Genomic DNA, 13,322 nt, shown 5'->3' on the forward strand with positions numbered 1-13,322 from the left:
ACAACACTTTTCTTGTTGTGTTTTGCCTTATTCACTCTTCTTTAAACCTGTATGAGGTTGTCTTTCACTGAGCAGTTATTACTGTTCTGCTGGCTGTGTGGCTCAAGCTTCACAGCAAAAAGGTTTTAGGTTCAATCCCTGGGTTGCCTGGACCTTTGTGTACATTTAGACAATTAGTCAGTTATAGGAGTACCAAATACTTGTTCATCCTTACTTGAGTCATTTCTTGGACCGCTACGTTGAGTAAGATTATTTTAAAGTAAAAGAACTGTTATTTTTTGCCAATTTACCCTTCTCTATACTGTGGAATACATACATTGTTACAGTTCTCCTTCCATCTGTCCCCTGCAGTAGTCCAGCCATTACCCCCCCTCCTAACACCTTGTCGGGGTCAGCTGAGTGATGGATGCCCCCTCCAGACTCAATCTTTATGCCATTACGGGCCCACTGCGGCGCTGATCTAGAGTCCAGCCTGTGGCCCACTGACCGCAGTGCCGGAGGTGGAACACAGCTCACAAAGCAGACTCTGTCCTCCTAGACACACACACTGACCAGGGAGCCCCCAGCCCGCCTTCTGCAGCCTCTGTCCCACTCTTTCCCAGCATGCACCACTCCAGCATAAGTGGCCTTCATCTGGAACAAAGACGGGTCTTTTTATTCTGAGTTTACAGAGTGTTAGGATGAAAGGGGCGCAGTGGAGAGCTGGGTTCGTGCTGTATGATTATCCGCCCTGTGAGGTCAGGGCTCAGGGCGGACTGACCCCTCCCTCCTGGATGACACACTCACATTTCAGGACTATTCAACAGGCTCAAAGCTTTGAACAAAGTATTTTTACTTTTCTATTTCAAACTGAAAATGTCTCTGGCAGAGCTTTGGTTCCTTTGCCTGCCACAGCACACCCTTTTGTCATTCAAGATACAATCTGAATGTAGAAATGCAAGAAATATGCTGTATATTTTATAAACCTTATCAGTGTACATAGATACGGAGGAAAAATGTTCCAAGGCTGATTTTACTCATACTGTGTTGGGCAAGTTCCCTGACAAAAGTTATTAGTTATAGTTGGATTTTTCTTTCCAAAAATACACCCACCACTGTTTGTTTGAGTAAAAAAAAGAAAAAATTCAAACAGTATCCTGCAAATGACCAAATTCCCCTCAGAACCGCAAAAATGTGAATATGTTTATCCACTCATGCAAGTAGTTTTTCAGTTCTGACAGGAAACTGGTGAGTGAATTAAGGACTTAACTACACTAAAACTAGCACACCCTAGTTGTTACTGTAAGGAGTATCTGTTATTAGTTAAGTCCACTGAACGACCCTACAGTCACCTGAGTCCTATTTTGCATGATTGTTCAAGCTCCTAAGGGATGAGCTTACACCTATGAGCATACTTTGAACTATCCCTATTGTTTTATGTGTTTTGATTTGGGACTGAGGATGGCGTTGTAAATAGGTGACAGGTAGTACTTTAGACTCCCATTTCTGTTCAGAGATGGATTGTCTTTCCTAACAAACATAACCTTTTAAACTCCCGTCTCTCCTCTTTGTCTAGGATGTATACCTCACTACCTTCAAAGGAGCGGTTAGTGGCTCTTGTGACGATGTTGGTACATTCTCGGTTGCTTTGTTCTTCCAACGTACCTCTCATTACAGTCTTCTACGGAAGTTAAACCTCATTAAATTTGTAGCAGCCTTTAACATATCGTTGAGTGTAACTGAACATTTTGGTGCCTATAGTTGCTAAACAAGTTGGAAACAAATAGGAAACATCATGTTCCAGTACAAACCGATAGATGGAAGTTGATTCTGTGAAATAATAAAACATTTCAGTTCCAAGGTAAAGCTTAAATATTCAGATTAAAAACTGATGAGTGCAAACATCAGGGGTCAGTATTCTTTAGTATTCTTGTTTTTTTTAGAGTGGAAACCCACTGAAAAAAAGGTAGAACATGCAAACTCCACATAACAGGCCCACATATTTTGGGAATCAAACCTCTGTGCTTCTAGTTGTGGGGTGAGCGTACCACTACTCCACAATGCATTGTTTTATAAAGTTCTCCCAAGGATATTAGAATGTTCTGGTAGGGCATGTCCTCCCAAAGTGCCTGTGATTATTACACTTTTGGTTTTGCATTTGGCCCACACTGACCTATAAATCATACACAGAGCGACTCAGAGCCTGATAGCGCAGATAGCTAATATTTGTGGGCGAACAAAAACACCCACATTTACAGCCAGAACAATAGGTGCTTTATAAATAATAAGAGGAGGGAGCAGACAGGACAAACTGCAGCAATAAGCAGAGGTCATGGCAATATAATACAGGACTGGACTTGTGAGAAGGATACGACTTTAGGGAAACTTTGAGGTAGTTTGTGCCAGTGTGCTGTAGGAGAGCTCGCAACAAAGATTTTTACCCTCAACAAATATATAATTGTAAAAACCTACACATACAATATTGAAGCTACTCGCACGGGTTTAAAGCACCAACACAATCACAGCTAAACCTAGAATGCTATTAGTTGTTGTTGTGTCCTTAGGCAAGACACTTCACCCACATTGCCTGGTAAAAATGCGGTGTGTGCGTGAGTGTTAATTGTGGTCGGAGGGGCTAATGGTTCAGATTAGCAGCCTCCAACCCAAAGTGTGAAACTCATTCTACTTTCTGATTGGATAATTAGTTGTTTCTTATGTGAGGTCTTGGTGGTGCTAAAACATGTGCTTCTGCTCTCACTCTGAAGTTGAATGGTCCCAGCAGTCTCACTGTGTCCCTTTGTGAATGACCGCTGGACACACATCTGACTCTCCCACAGCTGATTCATGCCCTTTTAGTCTAAAGCATGTGACCAATATGGATATACAACGCCTTTCAAAGAACTTTACAGCACATTATTCATTCACACCAGACTGTGAGACAGACTGGTGGACATGACGCTACCCATTTGCACCACTGGTCCTTCTGACTAATACCAATCCCTCACCGACACATCATATTCATACTAGGCAAAGAGGGTAAAGTGCTTTGCCTAAGGACACAACTGTACGAGTGCCACGGCTGCCCCACTGTGGCAACTGGTATTCCCAGCTGTCTCACATCCAAGTACTAACCAGGCCTAACCTTGCTTAGCTTTTGAGATAAAACGACATGGGCATTCTCACTATGGCTGATACCAAGAACACGTTGGGGTTAAGCTCTACGGGCCCCTCCCTCCACACACACTGACCACAGACTCAGATCTCCATGTGCACATACACTTTTGTGCGTATAGAGTTTGGGGTTTGTCAGTACAGACACTTTGAAGTAGAATTGAATGCACAGTTTTATAAATGAGGCTCTGACCTGTACATTATTGAACACATTCACACACAGAAGCATGTCCATATAGTCCACAGAGCAGCGTTCCCATGCAGCTCCTCTCCTCTGTGTCAGAAAATCATTACAAAGCGCTCCATCCTTTCTTGTGTAATGGGCTCCAGGTATCGAGCCCCTTCACATGTCCACAAACAAACACCATGAACGCCGTCCACCACGCTGTATGCACATGTGGTCAATATGTGATCTGTGGAGCTTCTGAAGACCACTTATCTCCTGGGCTAATGGAGAGGGCTTTACACAGTCCAGTCATGAAGGAGCTGTTAAAGAACACATATTACGGTTTCTTGGGGCGTTAATTCCCTTTTAAATTCAAACAGGGCCTTGTTGAGGCTCAGAGAAGACAATGATGGATTAATGAATTAATGAAATAAGTGAGAATGAAGAAAAATACAACTCCAGGTATGTTTTTGAGGGGACAATATAATAATATGGTTAAAGTGCAATTTTAAAGGACACGTTTCACATATGTTTAAAATAAACATATAGATTTTTTTTTTATTTTCATGGACTTCAATGAAAGGGCTCAAAGGCTCCTACTGGATACCTGTCATAAATATATAACCTAAAACCTTTTAACCTTTCATTGAATGTTCGATGAACCTTTCACATGAATTTTTCACTATTTAGCTTTTTAACTATTGGTATCTTAAAACTTCATAATATAGAGACAGCTAACAGTTTATCTGATTGTATGAGTAGATGTCACTAGACTCCACCAGTCAGTAAGTCATTTGTTGCTTTATGTGTATGTTAAAGGTGTCCTCCCTGTGCTGGTGAGACACTCTTCTTGGGCTCTGATTCACAGTTTTTTTTTTTCAATTTCCAGGATCTTTCCTCCATAGACCACTTTGTAGCACTCCTCTGGAGTTGGATCGTCTGAAACTGAGCCAGCTGTCCTGCTCACACCACCTGGAGCACATGCGGAACAAGCTCTGAAGGGAGCAACTGTATCGTGTCATGTAACCAGATCAAAAAACTCACAGTTTTAATCAAAGTAATGCTTTACTTCAATAAATGTAAAGTATTCATAAATGTCAACAGCCATTAAAACGTGAATAATGAAAGCCAAGTGAATCTGCTATCAAGTTATTTAGACTGATCATTAAGTAAATAAATGCACAGTCTATACCATGATATTTTATCCCCAATCTCCTTCTGGGAAAAAAAACCCAAAAAAAAACAAAACACAAAACATTTTGCTCACTTTGTTGCCTTTGTCCTCATTTGAATTTAGTCGATCCAATAATAGTATGCATCTGACTGAATTGATAATAATCTGCAGTAATGTGGCTAAAACAGCAAAATATTCAGTTTTTATTGTGTAGTGGTCATTTTATTAAAATTCATTTTACTGCTTAAATAAAGTTGGTAAATAATGAAAGTTGCATTATCCACAGGTGCATTCTTGGTAAAACCCTCTGAATTAGTTAATTAGCCAAGGATCCTGGCAATTCTGAAACACCCGTTATGTCACGTGTAAACTATGGTTTAGTGGTGACATCTCACCTCTGGGAAACATGTCTGTGTAATCTCTGAGTCGTCCAGGTATGAACCAGAGCAAAAGAAAAATACAATTCTGTTAACTGGACAAAATGTTTTGGAGTGAAGACGTTTCACAGTTCGTCGAAATGGCTTCTTCGGTTTGGTTTAAAATGGTGCTCTGAAGTTGTTAATCCTCTGAAATAACTGAAGCAGCCACTGGAATGAGCTCTGAAACGTTTTCAATGTCCAAATATTTTTGTCCAGTTAACAGAATGGAATATTTCTTTTGCTATACTTCTGGGAAACCTAAGGTCACTGGTTAAAGACCAGACTCTAGCATGTTTACTTAAGTGCCTTTTGATGATTGATTGATTTCATGTTTTAAAACTTATAACAATGGCAGACAATAAACAACTTGTTCCTGTAGATGCACTTCCTATACTGTGATCTACTGGCAGCAGAGAGAATTTACTATTGAAAAAAACAAACACAAGCATGCAGGTAAATAACACCATTTGATGTCTGAAATGTCTTAGAATGAGTCAAACAATTTGTGAACCTTTACCTGTAGCATAACAGATTTGTACTTGTCAGGATTCATTAAACAGGCATGAATGAATTAAAATACTCCACTCCAACTCCAGCTATGTTTTTGATAAAGGAACAATGTTATAACATGGTTAAAAGCTCAAAAAAGTAATTTTTGTCCTTTAAGATAAATGCTCTTAAATATGAGGCATTCACGAGCGCAGATGACCTCTAATGGAGGATGCATAAGAGGTAATTGTTAAAGCGGACTTAACTCTCCCCTGCTCACTGCATTAACACAGAGTGGGTACAAATATAAAGGTCTTTCTATACCATCAGCACAGGCAGTCTGACATTTTCAAAGTGTGAAATGGCATTGTTATTAAAAAGCAAATCATCATACTTTAGCTAGATTTTTTTCACCATGCTGAGCCTCCTTTTGCATAGGGGGCTTATAGGGGGCACAGTGCAGACTGTAGATCAGGGGTGCTCAGACTTTTTCAGTATGTGAGCAACTTTTAAAATGATCATGTCTGAAAGATCTACCAACTAATACAAAAATGGTAAACATATATTTATTTGTAAATGTATTATGAATTTGTACATGTACAGTGCATTTTGATGTGCCTTGCACAACGTCATGAGATAATACTGCACAACACAATTGAACTTCCTACATGTTCATAATTACTTGTATGATGATTACTGCACTGAATAGAATCAGTGAGGGATGCATAGTTGGGGCAGTAGCTTCTGACACCCAGGAGTAAAATTGCATTTTTCGTTTGAAAGTGATAACAGAGCTAATCATGTTGATTACGGTTTTGTCTTTTTTTATAGCCATAAATCAGAATTTACTCCATTTTTTCACACAACTACTTCCATTTTACACATCCATCCGTATTTTTTCTTTGACGCATCGAATAAATGACTGGGAAAATCCCCACAGCCCCGCGCTCTCAATCGTCACCTTCGAGGGACAACAGAGGCAGATTACTGTAATGACGGTAAAATATTTAGATGTCTCCGCTTTGAATTTACATGAGAGCACGACTAGTTACGGAGTTATGCTGCTGGAAAGTCTGCAAGCACGCTCTATCGGCGACGATAGGATCCAACGCTATAGGGTTAAGCTAACTCGTGCTTGTTTATGCGTGTGCAGCGCCCATGATGTGACCTAGGGTCAGGTGTAATCTGACTGGTTGTCCTGTATATTAGTCATGTGACTGGATGGATGACGGGACGTGATCTACACAAAATGCCTTCGCGATTAACTGGTAGATCGCGATCAACGTAATGAACACCCCTGCTGTAGACTGTACATGAGCCTATAGGGGGCGTAGTGCAGACTGTAGACTGTAGGAGGAGAGGTGTCATGCATGTTGAAGTGAGACATTTGGACATTTGTTCTATAGTGCATTTCACACACCTGACCTCCTCCTGCTGCCTTTTGGACAATCCCACCCTCAGCAGCTGTCCACCTTGCCCATTTTAAAACGCGCCACTGGCTCTACCATGTTGTGTCCTCCCTCTTTAGGAAGTGTCTCTATAAGCGCTGCCTTGAAATTACCCTCACTATAAAATACTTCTATTGAATAGCTTACTTCTCTTCAGTCCTTGCAGAATCTGCTGAAAACATTTGACCTGTATAGGTGTCCAAAGTTTTATAACAATCACATGAAGAGAAATATATCAATATACCAGAAATGTACAAACACTATATGGTAATGGATAAAATTATGACTGGAGGAAATGTCCATACAGATGTAGCTGTTGTATAAAACTGAACAATTGCTGAACCTACAAGTCTCTCCTTGTTGAAGTATGTATGTAATATAAGAACAATATGTCCATGTTTGAGTCTACAGTCTCTCCCCCTCTCTCTCCACAGCAGCAGGGCCCTTGGGGATGCTAGGTGCTCTGAGGTAATGTGTGCTTTATGTAAATGATGGCCAACGTGAGCGCCTTGTTTACCCAGCTTTATGCTCCTCTTCATCACCACAGCGGGAGAAGGAGGAGGGAGTGACTAACCGGAACAGCCCCATACCCAAACATAGCCAGACATACACATGAATACCCACACACACACACACACACACACACATACCCTCACATGCAGTAGCAGCAGTGGGATGTTGGATTTCACAGTGAACTTCTGTATTTGCGTAAAAACAGGCCTGTAAATATAGAGGTTCATGAGCGTAACCCAGGGTTGCTTTTTGGCCGGGTCTGTCCGAGTAGTAAAACACAAGCACATGTATCTGTATGCAGTTAAATATGCACAGTCGAAATATGTAGGGATATATGATATATTCTAATTTAAAATTTTATATATTCTAATTTAAAATTTTAATTTTCTATAGTCTGTAGTCTAGAGTGATCCTGGTTTAGTCCTGACTTAGATCTCTGGTCCTACTCTCATCTATGGTTATGAGTTTTGGGTAATGACCGAAACGACAAGATGGCAGATACAAGCGGTTAAATGAGTTGCAGGGCGGCTGGGCGCTTCCTAGGAATAAGGTGTGGAGCTCAGTCACATAGGACAAGCTCAGAGTAGAGCCATTGCTCCTCCACATGGAGAGAAGCCAGCTGAGGTGATTTGGACACCTGTTCAGGATGGCCTCCTGGGGAGATGTTCCGGGCAAGTCTCACCAGAAGGAGGCCCCAGGGAAGACCCCGGACCCGCTTGAGGGACTATGTCTCTAGGCTGGCCTGGAACGCCACAAGGATGAATGGAAAAAAAATTAATCCAACCACAGAGGATTAAAAGACAGTGCTCCTCCTTTACCAACATTGTGGTGAAAACTACTTTTTTTGGTGTTTGTATATTTGAGCATATGGCAGACGGCACACGGTATTTATGAACCTGTGTGCAGAGCTCTGATCCTGTGGTACGCACAAGCAGCTGGTGATAAATGTGGTGAAAGAAAACCAGCATCATTTAAAAGAAACACCCCAAAATATTGATGTTTTAGGAGGCATCACACAAAATCCTTTGTTTATCTAAAGTGGAAATCATAAAGGAGGCCTACATAAAGAAGAAGAAATAGGCCTATGTTGTTTTGCCTCATTCCAAAATGCAGAAAATGTCTGACATTGCAGAAAAAACAAAGCATTCATTCAACTCATAAAAGGACTATAAAGCTGGGCTTACATGCGACAAGTGTGAGAACAGTGTGCCAATAAAACAGCACAGCCCATATAGCTCCCGCAGCTCCTATATACACCCATCACACATGCACAACACTCACAAAAAAGACAGGACCAAATCTAAATATATGTAAATACACATCTGATATAGAACCTGAACCAATGGAGAGCAGCTCTGGTTCAGGCTGGGCCCAGACGAGTTGGAGCAGGGACTGGTATTAGGTGCCTTGGCCTGAGCAGCTCTTTCCTCTGCAAAAATCATGTGTATGAGGACAACATGAACACAACATGAGCACAACATGAGCACAACATGAACACAACATGAGCACAACATGAACACAACATGAACATAACATGAACACAACATGAGCACAACATGAACACAACATGAACATAACATGAGCACAACATGAACACAACATGAACATAACATGAACACAACATGAACACAACATGAACACGACATGAACACGACATGAACACGACATGAACACGACATGAACACGACATGAACACGACATGAACATAACATGAACATAACATGAGCACAACATGAACACAACATGAACACAACATGAACACAACATGAACACAACATGAACACAACATGAACACGACATGAACATGACATGAACACAACACGAACACAACACGAACACAACATGAACACAACACGAACACAACACGAACACAACATGAACATAACATGAACACAACATGAGCACAACATGAGCACAACATGAACACAACATGAGCTTAACATTAACGCGACGTGAACACGACATGAGCTCAAAGTGATCTCAACAGGAGCACAATATGAGCTCAACATGAACAGAATGTGAGGTCAACATGTTCCTTCTGTGTCTGGTTAATTTTGTGCCACTTACATTTGTATCGAAAACATGCAAAAATAATCTCATATCTTGTAACAATATATTTCAAGTGATGTCACTTCCGGGTCCAGTTAGCAACTTCAGCTGATTTATAGCTTTGTTTTTCTTCAAGCAAGACAATTTACTTTCAAAAGCGTGTGTTCAACCACAAATTATATCAAATATGAAATTAATGTAGTAACATTCTAGCATCTTACTAACTGCCACTCACCACTAATGTTAGCTTATCTTAGCCTAGCTATGACAAATAAATACATAATACTATCTTTATTTATTTCTTGGCCCTTCCTCAGATAGTGTCATGTAAGTAATATTAAATGACCCCACCAGTGCGAGACATCCTCCTATGGCATGTATTGACCTCCATGTCATCCTAGCCTCTGTACTAAATACTGTGAGTCCATTACACGTGCTAATGAGCTGCTGAGCACACACTATGTCACTGCGAGCGTGGGGAGGTGTCATTTGACCGTCATGTGACCCAGCACTTCCTGATCAATGCAAAAGAATGACCCCTGCATCAGTATACCATATAAGGCTTTAATAGGAAGTGTACATATAAAGCTGCCATAGGAAACAGATAGACAAGTAAAGTTACATAAAGAAAATAGAACATAAATGTTGTACATTATTGCATTGTAGGCATCATTATTAGAGTGTCATTGAATTATTAATGTCAAAAATGTATAGTGGGTAGAAAAGCAAAAGGCTGTGAAATTACTCAAGTAAGGCTAAAACAGTATTTGGGAAAAATACTATTGAAGAAATAGTTTAAATGAATGTAATTCGAGTTTAAATGAATGTAATTAACTAAGACAAAATATTACCTAATGCACAAAATCTGGTATTTCCAAAGGATAAAGAACATATCTGAAGGAGTGGTGCTGCTAGAAAAGCACTCTGAAAAGTGCAATTTCTTTAAAAAGTTACTCAAGTAAATATAACAAGTACTATCCACCTCTGATGAAGTATTAATACTAAAGTAAAAGTAGGATCAAATTGAACCTTTGCTGAATAGTTTGAGAATGGTCTTGCTCCATGAGACCTACAATCAGAGCACATGGTAATATTGAAGACACTATTTTTATTTTGTGTTGAAAAATACATCCTATATTGTCAATATCTTAATTAGTATCAAAACCAAGTTTGACATTTTACTTTGATTGTTCACTAATGTATTGTAGGTGAAATGTATACTGCAAAAATACACAATATCTACACTACCAGTCAAATGTTTTGACACACCTTCTCATTTGTTTATTTATTTATGTTTATTACTTTCTACATTTTAGATATACACAGAAGGGATCAAATATATGATGTAAAATATGTGGAATTATATCGTAAAGGAAAAAAAAAAGTTAAAGAACTCAACTAAACATTTTCTATATTGTACTTTCAAATCCTCAAAGTATCCACCCTTTGCTTTGTCGACAGCTCTGTAAACCCTTGGCCTTCTCTCCATGAGCTTCATGATGATGTCTCCTGAAATGGTTTTCCCTTCACAGCCGTGTCTTGGCAGGGTCAAGAAATGCCAAGAGTGTGAAGCAGTGATCAAAGCAAAGGGTGGTTATTTTTAACTAAGCTAATTTATGTCTGTGTAGATTCTCAGTCGTCCAGGTCTGATCTATAGCAGCTAAGTTAATTTATATAAAACCTTATGTTGAGAAATCTTATTTTGAGCTTATTTTGAGCACTTAGGTGGGCTGAGGCTAAATTGTCTAACTTCTCTATTGACCAAGTAACTTATGATGAGATTGTGGGGGAACTTAAGTGTGTTTTTGACCATCCTGACTATCAAGCTGATGCCTTTCTGCCTGTTAAGTCTCTCTCGAGATGCAAGATCAGTTGCAGACTATACTATTGAATTTTGGACACTGGGTGTGGATGTTGATTGGACAGACAATGCAATTAAAGCTGTTTTTGTCAGAGGGCTAAGTGATAAATTAAAGGAGGACCCTGTGACTTTGAATCTCTCATTTCCATAGCTAATTGTATTGACAACGGTCTGCAAAAATCGGCAAAGAGAAACACCTTTTTTCCTCCAACGCTGTACACTGCCCAGTCCCTCCATTGCAACCTAACCTCCCCCTATGCTCCCTTTCTGCTGCCTTCTACACCACCCCCTACAGAGGAACCTATGCAATTGGGCAGAGCACAGCTTACTCCGGAAGACCGTCATCGATGCTGCCAGGTGGGTGAATGCCTGTGCTGTGAGGAGAAAGGTCATTTTCTAGCTACCTGTCCAGTTTGCCTAAAATGCTCATCAGTAGGTCTGGGAGTACCGATGGACCAAAACCGTGTCCCAGATAAAAGCAACAGTAGACTTCAGATTGGTGACACTTTGTGCTACAAAACAGTGACTACCCATTGAAGCCTTTATTGACTCAGGTGCTGAGGAACACTTTTTAGATCAGCAGGTGGCCGAGCAGTCTGGGTTAAGTTTGGAACCACTAGAAAGGCCACTGACAGTCCTGGCTCTGAATGGGAGATCATTGTCCAAGCTAACACATGTCACTGAACCAGTCTCCATTGTTTTGTTTGGCAGTCATCAAAAGACAGTGAAAATACAGTTTTTTGTCATCTCTGCCCCCACAGCTCCACTTATTCTGGGCCATCCCTGGCTAGAAAAGCACAATCCCATCATTGACTGGGCCAGCGGAAAAGTTTTCTGAATGGAGTAATTTTTGTCATGCCAATTGTCTTCTGTCTGCTCTGTCAACAGCAGGGGATGCCAGCTCTCATCATAACCTTCTCCAGGACAAGCCTGACCTCTCCTCTGTGCCTAGTGTGTATCATGACCTGGGAAATGTTTTTAGTAAAAGTCAGGCACTGTCTCTCCCTCCCCACAGACCTTATGATTGTGCAATTGACCTCCTGCCTGGTGCACCTCTGCCTTCCAGCCACCATCCCCTTCACCTGTGGGAGCTGGGTTCTTTTCTGTATCCAAAAAGGACAAAACATTCTATATTCCACTATCAAAAACAAGTACCCATTACTCATTGCTGCAGGACTGGACCTTAGAAATGCCTACTACTCAGTACATATAACCAGCAGAAAGCAGTCGCAGAGATTTATTTTTTCAAACTTTTATCTGTGATTTATTAGAGACTAGTCATGTTGTGGCACCCCTGACTAAACTTATCTCTCCTTCCAAGCTGTTTTGTAGGACCCCTGACCCCAGCCTGCCTTCACCAAGCTGAAAGACCTGTTCACATCTGCCCCAGTCCTGTGTCAGCCTGATCCCTCATGGCGGTTCGTTGTAGAGGTGGTCAGTGTCTGCCTGTTCCTAAACACCCATGGTCACACATCGAAGTGGACCTTGTAACCAGCCTCCCTCAATCCCAAGGTAATACAGTTATACTCACTGTTCTTGACCGATTTTCAAAAGCAGCTCATGTCATTGGTCTGCCAAAACAGCCCACAGCAACAGAGACGGCAGATTACGTGACTCACCATGTTTTCAGGCTTTATGGCATACCTCTGGACATAACATCTGACCGAGGAACACACCTTACCTCCCAAGTCTGGTATTCTTTCTGTGAAGTTCTTACTGGGTCTTCGGTAAGCCTCACATCTGGTTTTCATCCCCAGACTAATGGACAAACAGAACGTGCCAACCGAGATCTGGAGACCGCACTATGCCGTGTTGTGTCCTCAAACGTCTCTACCTCGAGTGCCTTTCTGCCCTGGATTAGTATGCTCATAACATTGGTGAGTTCTGCAACCAGCCTGTCCCCTTTCCAAGCTTCCTTAGGTTATCAGCCTTCACGATTCCCATCTGAGGAAATAGACCTGGTGGTGCCCTCTATCCAGCACCATCTTCAACATTACCAGACCATCAGGAAAAGGACCAGAGCAGCCCTTCTCCACGCTACAGTCAAAATCAA

The sequence above is a fragment of the Periophthalmus magnuspinnatus genome, chromosome 15 (assembly GCF_009829125.3).
Source record: "Periophthalmus magnuspinnatus isolate fPerMag1 chromosome 15, fPerMag1.2.pri, whole genome shotgun sequence".
NCBI lineage: Eukaryota > Metazoa > Chordata > Actinopteri > Gobiiformes > Gobiidae > Periophthalmus > Periophthalmus magnuspinnatus.